Source organism: Marmota flaviventris, chromosome 4 (genome assembly GCF_047511675.1).
Source record: "Marmota flaviventris isolate mMarFla1 chromosome 4, mMarFla1.hap1, whole genome shotgun sequence".
Lineage (NCBI taxonomy): Eukaryota > Metazoa > Chordata > Mammalia > Rodentia > Sciuridae > Marmota > Marmota flaviventris.
Genome location: NC_092501.1, coordinates 30,127,773 through 30,140,571, shown reverse-complemented (window position 1 = coordinate 30,140,571; position 12,799 = coordinate 30,127,773).

Below are 12,799 nucleotides of genomic sequence, written 5' to 3'. Positions count from 1 at the left end.
TTTTTTTTTTCTTTCTTTTTTTCTTGTGCTAGGGATTGAATCCCGGGTCTTGTGCATGCAAGGCAAGCACTCTACCAACTGAGCTATATCCCCAGCCCTCGTATTTGTTATTTGATCCATTCTTTGTGATTAGAACCACAGTTTATTTGCTGATATGAAATAATCACATTTTCACCATGTTTCCAATGCAGGGCTGATCTTTTTCAACTTTGAGGTCACATTAAAAATAACACATTAATCAGGCATTTTGGTACAAAACCTGAAATCCCAGCAACCAGGGAAGCTGAGGTAATACGATCCAAGATCAAGGCCAGCTTCAGCAACTTAGCGAGACCCTGCTCAAAATAATATAAAAAGGACTGGGAATGTAGCTCAGTGATAAAGTGCCCCTCAATTCAATCCCCAGAATTGAAAAAAAAAAAAAAGTTTCCACTGCCTGATTCTCTCACTCTGGTCTCCAGTTACTCTTTTTTTTTTTTTTTTCTGACCAAGGTGAACTGGGGCATCATTTTTCCTCAGCAAAGAAGTGAATGGCAGTCCAGAGGCAGCCAGGGAACCACAGTGGGTCTGATGATGATCTTAAGTAATCCTTCTCATCCCAAAGCTTTCTTTGGGTCACCCGCCTCTCTCCCTTGTGCTAAAGATGCAGGCTGGAAAAGAGGATAAAATGCCATGCATAATGAGTTAGGAAACAGTTCTGGAGAAAGTGACCCAGTTGCCAGGCATGATGGTGCACACTTGTGATCCCAGTTGCTGAGGAGGCTGAGGCAGGAGGATCATGAGTTCAAAGCCAGCCTCAGCAAAAATGAAGCACTAAGAACTCAGTGAGACCCTGTTTCTAAATAAAATACAAAATAGGGCTGGGGATATGGCTCAGCAGTTGAGTGCCCTGAGTTCAATCCCTGGTATCCAAAAATAAAAAAAGAAAGTGACCCATCTGGCACCTCAAGGGCAGTGTTGCAGAGTATCCACGAAACCCCTTTTTTCTCTTCTCCAGGAGCACAGTTAGAACATGCTGCCCATCTCCTTTGCAGATAAAATGGCCAAGTGACTTAAGGTCTAGCCAGTGAAATGTGAGTAGAAGGTGAGGTGGACTGACCATAAGAACTTCCCTTGCATGATCATGAAGCGTTCTTTCCTGTTGTGCCAACAGGATATCAATACTGAGGGCAATCTTGGAAGCCACTTGTGGAAGATAGCAATGCCACCACACAGCAACTAGAAAAATCTATATATGGTTGTCCCTCCGCATCTATGGAGACTAGTTCAAGACCTTCCAGGGATACTAAAATTCATGGATGCTTAAGTCTCTTACATGTAATGGCATAGTATTTGCTTATAACCTATGAAAGAACATCCTCCCGTATGCTTTAAATCATCCTTGCCAGGTGCAATGGCACACGCCTGTAATCACAGTGCCTCGGGAGACCGAGGCAGGAGGATCGAAAGTTCAAAGCCGGTCTCAGAAATTAGCAAAGTCCTAAGCAATTTAGCAAGACCCTGTCTCTAAATAAAAAATAAAAAATGGGCTGGGGATTATAGCTCAATGGTTAAGTGTCCCTGGGTTCAATCCCTGGTACCAAAAAGAAATTTGTTTTTTGCTATACCTATGGTTTAGGGAACAATAATGACAACAAGAAAAAATATCTGCTTGGTGAAAACCCAATTGTTATTTTTTTTCCAATGTTTTTGATTTGAGCTTGGTTGAATCTGAGAATACAGAACCCATGATGTGGTGGCAGGCCAACTGGAGATTGTTACAAGAATTTGAAAACAACTTTATTTTGTTAAGTGCTGAAGTTTGCAGGTTTGCTACAACTTCTAGCATAACCCCAACTGATACAGAAGAGTGACGGTTAACAGGGAAAAGAGGAGTGGAAAGAGAGCAGCGCACCCGAGCACCTTGGAAAAATTCAATATGGCTGGCGCACACAGGGCCAGGTGGGGTGTAGGTGGCCAAGGAGACCTTATTTGCATTTTTAAAAGAGCAGTACCCCCAGAAGTTCCAGGGGAGGAGGAAACTAACCTCCAAGAAGTGAACACGGAAGCCAGATGTCAGGGTGGGACTGATGGTAAGGCAGTGGCCTCTGATCACCTGCAGTTCTGACAAGCCCCAGCCCAGTTGAGTTATGTTGGCTTCATTTGGGACAGTCTCCCCTTCCTGTTTCCCAGGTCCCACAGGCCTTCCATTTCACAGGATCTTAGGGTGTGTCTCCTAAAGAAGGCGGGTAGCTTCAATTAGGCCACCTAAGGGTGCCCCCTTGAGGCTTTGCTTCCCGTTTCTGGTGGACAGGGAAGGAGAAGGGGCAGGCAATTCCATCTGCAGACTCCACCGCGCAATCACACTCAGGCCCTCTCTTTCCCACTTCAGATTCTTGTGGTTGATCCCAGGGATCTCCTTGGAGACAGCAGCAATCTAGTCCACAGACCTCATAGAACCTCACCTGGGAAAACATGACACTCCTCCCGCTACCCGGTACATGCAGGTGCCCTGTGTGCGGGTGTGGGGACACACACACACACACACACACACACACCAGAGCTACCTGGCTACCTGGCCATCTGGCAATTCAGCCTTACAGGCATCAAGTTCGTTTTGTGCCCGAGGCTTGGTGAGCTGTCTGTGGCCCTCTCCTGCGTCATCCTGACCAGCTTTGGAAGTGAGCATCAGGTTGAGTCAGCAACCTGGGTTCTAGCCCTGATTTCTCCAGCACCTGGTGTTGAGCAGCAACTTCCCTCTGGGCCCCAGGGTTTCTTGCGAGTTCACCCAGCAACGAGTTCAGACTCATACCTGAAGGTTCTCTGGCTCTAGGATGCTGGGTTGGTGAGGCAGCTGTGGAGTCCAGGCCCATCCTTTCTAGCCCTTCCTCATGGTCCTTGGACAGCTAGCCCCCCAAAACTGACAGGAGAACTGGGCCATTTCCCTGTGCTCCCTGTTTCCTCCTCTGTTGAATGGGTGTGTTAAAAACACTCAACTCAGAGGTCTTCTGAGGCGGGGAAGAGCCTGTGGGCTCCCAGCCCCTAGGAAACCATGGCCTAAGCCTTCTGGAGGCACACTTCTCAAAACCTGTCCACCTCGATTTGGGGCTCATTCTCTTCTCTCTTCTACTGAGTTTTTTGGTTTGGTCATTTTGCAGTGCTGGGGGAGGGAGCCATAGGGCTTCTTTGTGCCTGCTACACACTCACTCCCTGGACTACAGAGACATACCCCTAGTTCCCACCACGGGTTTTTTGTTTGTTTGTTTGATACCTGGATTGAACTCAGGGGCACTCCACCACTGGGCCACATCCCAGCCCTATTTTGTATTTTATTAGAGACAGGGTCTCACTGAGTTGCTTAGTGCCTCACTTTTGCTGAGGCTGGCTTTGAACTCACCATCCTCCTGCCTCAGCCTCCCTAGCTGCTGGGATTACAGGTGTGCACCACCACACCCAACTTCTGAGTCCATTTTCTGGTGTTATAAACAAAACACTCGAGACAGGTAACTTATAAACAATAACTTATAAATTTAGCTCCTGATTCTGGAGGCTGGGAAGTCCAAGTGCATGGCTCTGGCAACTGCTCAGCATCTGGTGAGGGGGGCTTCCTGCTGCATCATAACATGGCAGAGGCCATCCCATGGCCAGACAGAGCAAGCCACTCTCTTGATCAGAGCCCTCATGACCCAGTCACCTCCCAAAAGCCCATCTCTTAACACTGGTGTACTGGGGGGCAAATTTCTAATATGTGAAATTTGGGGAGACACATTAAAACCATAGCATTGAGAAAGCATTATCTACTTCTCCAAAGCACTTCCTGGCTCTCTGGAGGAAGGGAGTTGACTTGGGAGCAGGAGGGTAAAGGACAGAACCCACTTTTCTGACTCCGACCAGTGCTTCAGTGGCCGCTAAGCCTGCTGGTAAGCCCTCTGCCTGGAGAGACCACAGCATAGGAAGAGCAAAGGAGGCCAAAGAAGTGAATGGGCAAGGAGCACCCTCCCACCCGCTGCAGGTGGGTTCCGCTCCTGTAAGCCTGCATCCTTACCAGGGCCTTTCTTGTTTCTTTGCAAATAAAACCATTTTAAAACATATTGTACATCTGTGTTCATAGCAGCATTACTCACCATAGCCAAAAAGTGGAAGCAACTCAGTGGTTTATCTACAGATGAATTGATTCACAAAAAAGAGTATGTAATAAAATGGAATATTATTCAGCTGTAAAAAGGGATGAATTAGTGATTATGCTTGTGTCAAACTTAAAATATTATGCTAAGTGAACAAAGCCAGGTACAAAAGACCACGTGTATGATTTTATTTATGTGAAAAGTCCACAGTGGACAAAGCTATAGAAACAGAAACTAATTGCCAGGAGCTGGAGGGAAGGGAGAGTAAAGGATGAGGAATTACTGGCTAATGGATACATATGTGTGATAGAAGTGTTCTTGGATCAGATAGTGATGATTGTTGTGCACCGTTGTGAATATATTAATAATAAATTGTTCACTTAAAAGAGTGAGTTTTGGACTAGAGGGTGTAGCTCAGCGGTAAAACACTTGGCTAGTGTGCAGGAGTGTGAGTTCTATCTCAATAAAGCCATTATTTTAAAATGACCAATAAGAAAAGGAAATATCAAGTATGGTGCAGTGGTGCATGCCTGTAATCCCAGCAACCTGGGAGGCTGAGGCAGGAGGATCTTAAGTTTGAGGTCAGCCTCAGCAATTTAGTGAGACCCTCAGCAGCTTTGCAAGACCCTGTCTCAAAATTTAAAAATAAAATAAAGACCTGGAGATGTAGCTCAGTGGTAAAGCACTCCTGGATTCAATTCCCACTACCAAAACAAAAAATGCCCCCAAAGACCTGGGTTCTTTTCAGTTCTTCACGGCGTTGGTTTTATCCTGTAGCTAGTTAACCTCAACCCAGCAGTTCGTTGGGAACACGCTTCCTAATTCAAAGCATGCAGTCTGTGTAACAGCATCTTTTTCAAAAGGGCTGTGATTTGCCATTAGACTCCATAGATAGCTCACATGCAGTCCTCCGAGAGCCAGTGCAGGGTCAGCCTCGCCAGTGCTGCATTACACCCCGCGTGGAGAGTGCTGGGAAGGGAAAAGTACAGAATGGATGCTGGGGAAGCAGCCAAGAAATGATCACTGTTGAAAAGGAGACGCACTGGCCTGTGATGCCAGCATCTCACAAGGCTGAGTCAGGAGGATCCCCAGTTCCAAGCAAACCTAGGCAACTTCAAGGCCAGACTGGGCCACTTACAGAGACCCTGTCTCAAAATTTAAAAATAAAGAGCTGGGGTTATAGCTCAGTGGCAGAGCACCCCTGGTTCAATCCCCAGTACCACAAAAAGAAAAAGGGATATGAACAATAACATAGTGTGAGCCTGTTCTTTGGTTTTTTTGTTTTTTCTTGCTCATGTTTTACTGTCCTTAATAGGCCTGTTTATTTATTTGTTTAGTACTAGGAAATTAACCCAGGGGGGCTTTACCCTTGAGCTATATCTCCAGTCCTTTTTATTTTTTATTATGAGGCAAGAGTCTTGCTAAATTGCTGAGGCTGACCTTGAACTTGGGATCCTCCTACTCACCCTCTCAAGTCCCTGGGATTACAGGTGTGCGTCACTGTGCCTGGCTCTGGCCAGTTATCTTTGATGACAAGATATCATATTTGTAGAAATAATGAGGGACCCAGAATGGTGTTGCCATCCTCCATAGAGGATCTGTCTGTCTCTGCTAGGCACATGGGAATACTAGCAGTTCAGAACCAACTTTGTCTGAGTTCTAGCCTCAAGATTCCCTGGGTCACCCCAGATGACATGATCATGGTTCTCAAGACAGTCTAAAACACTCATCTTACTCCTAACTTCTAGATTGTAGAACACTAGGGAGGGCCCTGACCTAAGGAGGGTGTGTGTATGTTTAAAATGTTTGGGTCTCCACTCCTGGTAGTTCCCAAACTTCAACATTCATTCCCTTAGCCACTTGAGGCCACCAAAATTGCATTTCAGTCTTACAACTGACTCTAAATTATTTGTACCACCACCACTTAGACAAAAGTTCCTCTGTTGTGGTGGCAGTAGTGGTGGTGCTGGGGACTGAACCCAGGGCCTTGGGCATGCCAGGCCAGTGCTCTACCACTCAGCAATATACCCCCACCCTTTATGTGTTAAACTTTAGGACATGGTCTCACTAAATTGCCCAGGGTGGCCTCGAACTTGCAATACTTCTGCCTCAGCCACCTGAGTAGCCAGGATTTCAGATCTATACCATCAAGCCTGCCCCTCTCTTGTGGGCCTCATCTCTCCTTTCTAGTCTCAGTTGGGCAATACCTCACTGTTTTGCTAGGTTTGTTATTGTTTTATGGTTACTCAGGATTGAACTCAAGGTCTCACATTTGCTCTGCAAGCCATTTATTACTGAGCTTCATACCCAGACCTTTTTATTTTGAGATAGGATCTTGTTAATTTGTCCAGGCTGGCGCTGAACTCTCATGCCTCAGCCTCCCCAATAGCTGTGCATTACCTGCCTTCTATTAGCTCTTTGTTGCTTTTAAGTGTTGTCTTTTGTTTATTTATTCATTTTTTAGTGCTGGGGATTTTACCCAGGGCCTTGCATATGCTAGGCAAGCCCTCTACCGCACAGCTATACCCCAACACTGTCTTTTTAAATATATATAATCCCACTTCCCTTTAAATGAACTTCAGAGAGAAATTTGGACTGAACTGCCAAGTTCACGAAACTCCCTTGTCCCTAAGACCAATACTTGACTTCTTACTTGACTGCTCATCAGGTTCCATGAATTTCATGACCCCTTTTCCTTAACACGTCGCTTTCACCTAGCTTCCAGGGTACCACATTCTCCTGGTTTTATTTTATTTCTTCTACCCTAGTAGCTATTCCTCCTTTACTGGCCTTTATTCTTGGAGTGTCCCAGGCTTGGGCCTTAGAGTTGTTCTCCTCTTTGTCTACATCACCCACCTGTTGATATCCCACTCTATTTGCTTGACTTGCCTGAAGTCTCCCCCAGCTCTGTCGGTGAACGCTCTCTGCATGATTCCCATTACTCAGGCCAAGAGTCATCCCGATTCCTTTCTTTCCTTTCACATCCCACATCCAATTTCCCTTTAAGACATATCCAGAATCCAACTGCTGCCCAGCACCTTACTACAAAGCCCCTGGTCCAAGTTACCATCATCTTTTGCTTGAATAATACATTAATATTCTAACTAGTGGGGCTGGGATTGTGGCTCAGTGGTAGAGTGCTTGCCTACCATGTGTGTCACTGGGTTTGAACTTTTATTTATTTTTGGTACCACATAAAAATAAATAAAAGTACTGTGTCCATCTACAACTAAAAAAAAAAAAAAAATTCTAACTAGTCTCACTGTTGCTGCCCTGGACCTTCTACAGCCTATTTTCTGCACAGACTTCAATCATTCTTTAAAAACCCAAGGCAAGGTAGGTTTTGGGGTGCAGACCTGTAATCTCAGCAACCTCAGGAGGATGATTACAAATTGAAGGCAGGATGATTACAAATTGAAGGCCAGTCTGGGCAACATACTGAGACGCTATCTCAAAATTTTAAAAAAAATAAAATATCTGTAGATATATGAGTATCGCGTTCAATCCCCAGTACTCCCCCAACCCCCCCAAAAAAAATAAAAATTAAAAAAAAAATAAACAAAAATGCCCAAATTGAATTAGGTCAGTCTCTTACCCAGCCCGTCCTCCAATTTGAGTTGGGATAATCCAAAACAGTGTGAGAACTAAAACCAGCCCTGGCCACTTCATTTTCTTCCTTGCTACTCTGTTTGGGCAACCCTGGCCTCCCGGTATTTACTTGAAGAAGCTAGTGGTTTTCTGCTGCAGGGCCTTTATACATATTCTTTTTTAGTCTGAGACATTCTTTCTCCCCTTATTTGCCTACAACAGCAAAGCTCCAAAGTGGAGGAGCCCTCTACCAGCAACCACACACACATGACTGTACAATTTAAGGAAAATAGTGAGCCTGGTGTGCAATGGAGGCTTGAGACAGGCCCAACCTAAGCCCATCTTCCAACCAGTTACCTTTAGGCTCCAGTACTTGGGAAGTTTGGACCCTTGGTTATTTGGCTCCCTAAAGCCTACTCATCCTTCAGGTCTTTGCCAGGAGGCCCTCCTTCCACGGCCCCTTTGTCCAGCTCAGGTCCTCCAGTGGCATCTGTGCTAAACTTTCGTAGCACTGTTCTAGTTAGGTTTTACTGTTTGAGTGTCTCCGCTATACATATTGTCAAGGCAAGTGTCCTCTCTGTATTGCTCATTACAGTATCTCCCATGTCTCACAAAATGTTTTTTGGAAGTCCTTTGCTCAGAATAAATTCACAATAAAAATGTATGTGTGTGTGTGTATGAAAGAGGGAGAGAAAATAAGGAATGTGGATGAAGAAAATGATGGAAAGAAAGGAAACTTACAGGCCAACTGTATCCCTTCCTTGAAGGCAGAAGAGGAACTCACAGCCCAGCACAGCTCTGCCCCACCCTTCATGTCAAAAGTCAACCCTGGGGGCTGGGGTTGTGGCTCGGTGGTAGAGCGCTTGCCTAGCATGTGTGACACTGGGTTCGATTCTTAGCACCATGTATAAATAAATGAAAATAAAGTTTTATCAACAACAACAAAAAGTCAACCCTGGCACAACTCCTCACTCCTCTCACCTTGTACAAAGAGAACTGTATAATTGGATTTCATCCCAGAGATGTAGGGATTTCAGAGCAAAGCACCTGCAAGGTAATGGGCAGGAAGGAGAGCAGACACTGGTGTCCCAACCTCATGCAGCATATGGAAATTCACAGTGATGCCTAATCACACTGTGCTTTCCCCAGGGCACTGCACAGTGGAAACTTGAACTTTGGGTGCGTGGGTGCCACTTTATGCCATCTGTATGACTCTGCCCAAACCACTCATCCTCTGTCTTTGGCTGGGAATCCTAATGATAACCACAATCAGATATTACTGTCATATTGAAAGAGAAAGTGGGTGAAAATGCCTTGGGCAAACTAAAGAGCTCTGTGGGAGCTTAGGCTGCAATTGCCACTGTATCTGCACATGAGACTGGGATCTGGCAGTGAGATCAGGCGTGACTGCCCACGATCACAGCAGACACCAGGCCCCTGTGCAAGGTTCTGAGGAAGAGGACGCATGTGACCATCTGACAATCCTCATGTGGGTGGGGAAGAACTATCTTTAAAATACTGGATATCACCTTTGCTACTTTATGAATGACTGTTTGCCTTAGTAGTCTGCCTGATTACTGTAAGCAAGTTGGACTTGCTGCTGGAATGATTAAGAAAACATTTTTAGATAAGAATTACGGGGCAATGATCCAATTGATACACATGCTGAGTAAAATCTGCTTGGGCTACACTGTGCCTTGTCATTTTTATGAGCATATTTACAACTAAGGGTTGGTCTCAGGTTATCTACTGTGTATATAACTCAGGCTCTGTGGCCTCAAGTCCAATATCTATGTTGTAAACACAGTTCTGGTTAAAAGCAAGACTTCAAGAGCTGGCAGAACTTGCAGAGGAGTCACGAGGCCTGCATAGCCTATTCCTGGCACCATTCACAAAACCATCTGCCCACCAGCCGGGCTTCAGATCCTCTCTGAAATTGTGACTTTAAATGATCAGCTCTGTAATTAGTACATATGGGTCTTCAGGGTGACATCCCTGGAATTTGGAAATCATGTTGCCCTCTGGAAGTTAAACCCTTCAAGTGCACACATGATGGACAGGATTAGTTATCTGTACAAGGCTCCAGAGGGAACATGCTGTCTCCCTGGTGAGAGCCGGAAGAGCTGTGCTTGGAAATTCAATCCAGGCATGCCTGCATGTGAAGGAAGCAGGGGCCTAATTAAATCTCAGAAAAGCTTCTCTGCAGCAGGAAAGTGGCTGCAAAGAGTCTATGAAACACCAGAGAGGAAGGATCTGCCTGCTCTGGAGCACAAACCACCAGAGGGTAGCCCCAATAGGCTGCGGTGAGAATGGGCCCAATGTCTAGGAAATCCCCAGGGAGATAAAACTGTCCCTTCTCAATGACATTATTAATATATCACTTGTAGGACTCCCTTTGTCCCATTTTATACTACAATAGTTTTTGATTTCCAACGCAAGGTAAAATATTTCCTGAACAGTCGCCGAGTATCTTGGGCAGTTATATTTCTCATTACAAATTAATAAACTGGGGGCTGGGGATGTGGCTCAAGCAGTAGCGTGCTCGCCTGGCATCGCGTGTTCGATCCTCAGCACCACATACAAACAAGGATGTTGTGTCCACTGAAAACTAAGAAATTGAGTAGGCCCCTTGGTCTGGATTTGCCTCTGAACCTGATCCTGGTTTTAGACTCACAGGGCTCTGCAGTAAATATGTGGTGGCAAGCCACTGAACCCTCTGCCTACATCTTCATATTTGCTGATTGACCACAGCCTCAAAATCCTGTTCTAGTGTTTCTATGATCAGTCAGTGGAACCTGGGATGGGAAGAGGAAACCTGCCACTGTGGCCCTGGCCTTGGATGACTCGGCTGTTCTCTTAACAACATGGTAACTGTTTCTAATGGAAGCAGTTACATTAAGCATGATTTCAGGAAATGGCAAATCAACTTAGGTTGTCCCAAATCAGGGTTATTTTCTGGAGTACAGTCATTTTTCTATTTATCATAATGTATATCAAAAATAGAACAAGGAGTATTCATCATGTCATTTTCTAAATATTGCTTGCCCATGATCTAGCATCTAGTGATGGCTTTAAATTCCTGCGTAAGCAAGGAGCGACATACTTTTGAATCTTTTATAAATAAACTGAGCTATGTCCCTTGGGCAGACACTTTAAACTGGGCCATTGAAAATTATATTTATGAACTGTTTACATAGGTAGGGTAAAAACTGTTATAGTCAAGTGCAAATTTAGAAAATAAACTTTAAAAACTATATTTTTGTATTCAAAAATAGGCCCTATATATAAAAAAAATGGTGGACAGATTCTAGGCCCCCTTTTACTTTTCTGACTTTTCTAAATATTCTTGTGAATATTTATTGTTTTTCTAGCAAAATTAGAAGACATTTAATTTTTTAGATTATCTTTTGAAGAAACATAAGCAACCAAAAGGGAAGCTTTTGGGAAAGGACCCTGAGGATGTTTCAATAGCCTCTGTTTTCAGAGGCTATTGAAACATCATAAACAATTTTCTCATGTGTTGTAAATAATACAGAAAAAAACACCCTGGGCTGGGAATGTGGCTCAAGCGGTAATGCACTCGCCTGGGTGCTGGGTTCGATCCTCAGCACCACATAAAAATAAAATAAAGATGTTGTGTCCACCGAAAACTAAAAAATAAATATTAAAAAATTCTCTCTCTTTAAAAAAAAAAAAAAATCCTCCCTTGGCTGATCAGACTGCAAGAAGACTGAGGACCTAGTAAGATGGCCACTGGTAATAGTGAACCTCCAGGACAGCCACCACCAAACCTCTGCCACAACCACAAGGGAACAGGGAATGGTGAGGACTGGCCTAACCTGACTTGCCCATGTTCAGAAGTGTCATGACAGGGGCACACTCAGTCTGCCTTTGCCAATCCCTAGTGCCTGACCACCTTGGCCTTTTTGGTAACCAGGCAAGATGTAACCTGTTATCAGAGAATGAACAAAGGATAGGTAGACCCAGAAAAGCCTCAACAGTCTGACATCACAAAAAACATAAAACAGTAAATCTGGATCTTAGTGGAAGCTCTCAAGTTTTCTTTTTGCCCTGAAACTAAATGACTCTTGTGTTGATGAACACTCCTAAGATCCCCCTTCACTCCTACTGGTGACCCCAAAGCAGCATTGACTTTTGCAACACGTTTTGAGCACTTGAAGTTTCTGGGGCAGATTAATTTTTGCCTCTGCAGCAAAATAATTTATATTTAAAGTCTACTTCCAGAAGAATATGGAGTCAGGCACATCACTAATACCAACCTTTCTAGGTCACCTGCCCCTCCCACCTTTGAAAGACAACAATGCTTCTTGGGAAATATGTTATAATAAGCAGGCCAGCTTCCTTTCTTAATGACGTCAATACTGGACAATTGGCTCATATCTGTCCCCACTTCATGAGGCTTCCTAGTGTATGCTTCATTACCTGAGAAAGGACATGAATAGGAAAAAACTGGGGCTGGCTTAATTTGACACACCTTATGGGTACACTAACAGCGGTCATAGTTAGATCACCTTTGCAAATCCTTAGTGGTCACTTCTTTTTGGTAGAGGGGATTGAACCCAGGGGCACTAAACTGCTGACCACGTCCCCAGCTTATTTTTTGAGACAGGGTCTCACTAAGCCACTTAGGGACTCACTAAATTGCTTTGAGGCTGGCCATGAACTCATAATCCTCCTGCCTCAGCCTCCTGAGTCAAGATTAGAGGTGTGTGCCACCATGCCCCACAATGTTCACCTCTTTTGACCATTTTTCCTACTTACTCTCCAATCTCAGAATTCTATGATAAAAGCATGCGAACAGTGCCATCTCTGGGCGAAGTGTGATTCCTCTGATTTTCTTTTCCTTTTTTTTTTTTTTAGAGAGAGAATTTTAATATTTATTTTTTAGTTTTTGGCAGACACAACATCTTTGTTTGTATGTGGTGCTGAGGATCGAACCCGGGCCGCACGCATGCCAGGCGAGCGCGCTACCGCTTGAGCCACATCCCCAGCCCGATTCCTCTGATTTTCAGCCCAAGACCATTGGGAGGTCTTTGGGGGTACTGGGTCCAGTTAAGACTCACATCTTGGAAAATGAATAAAATACA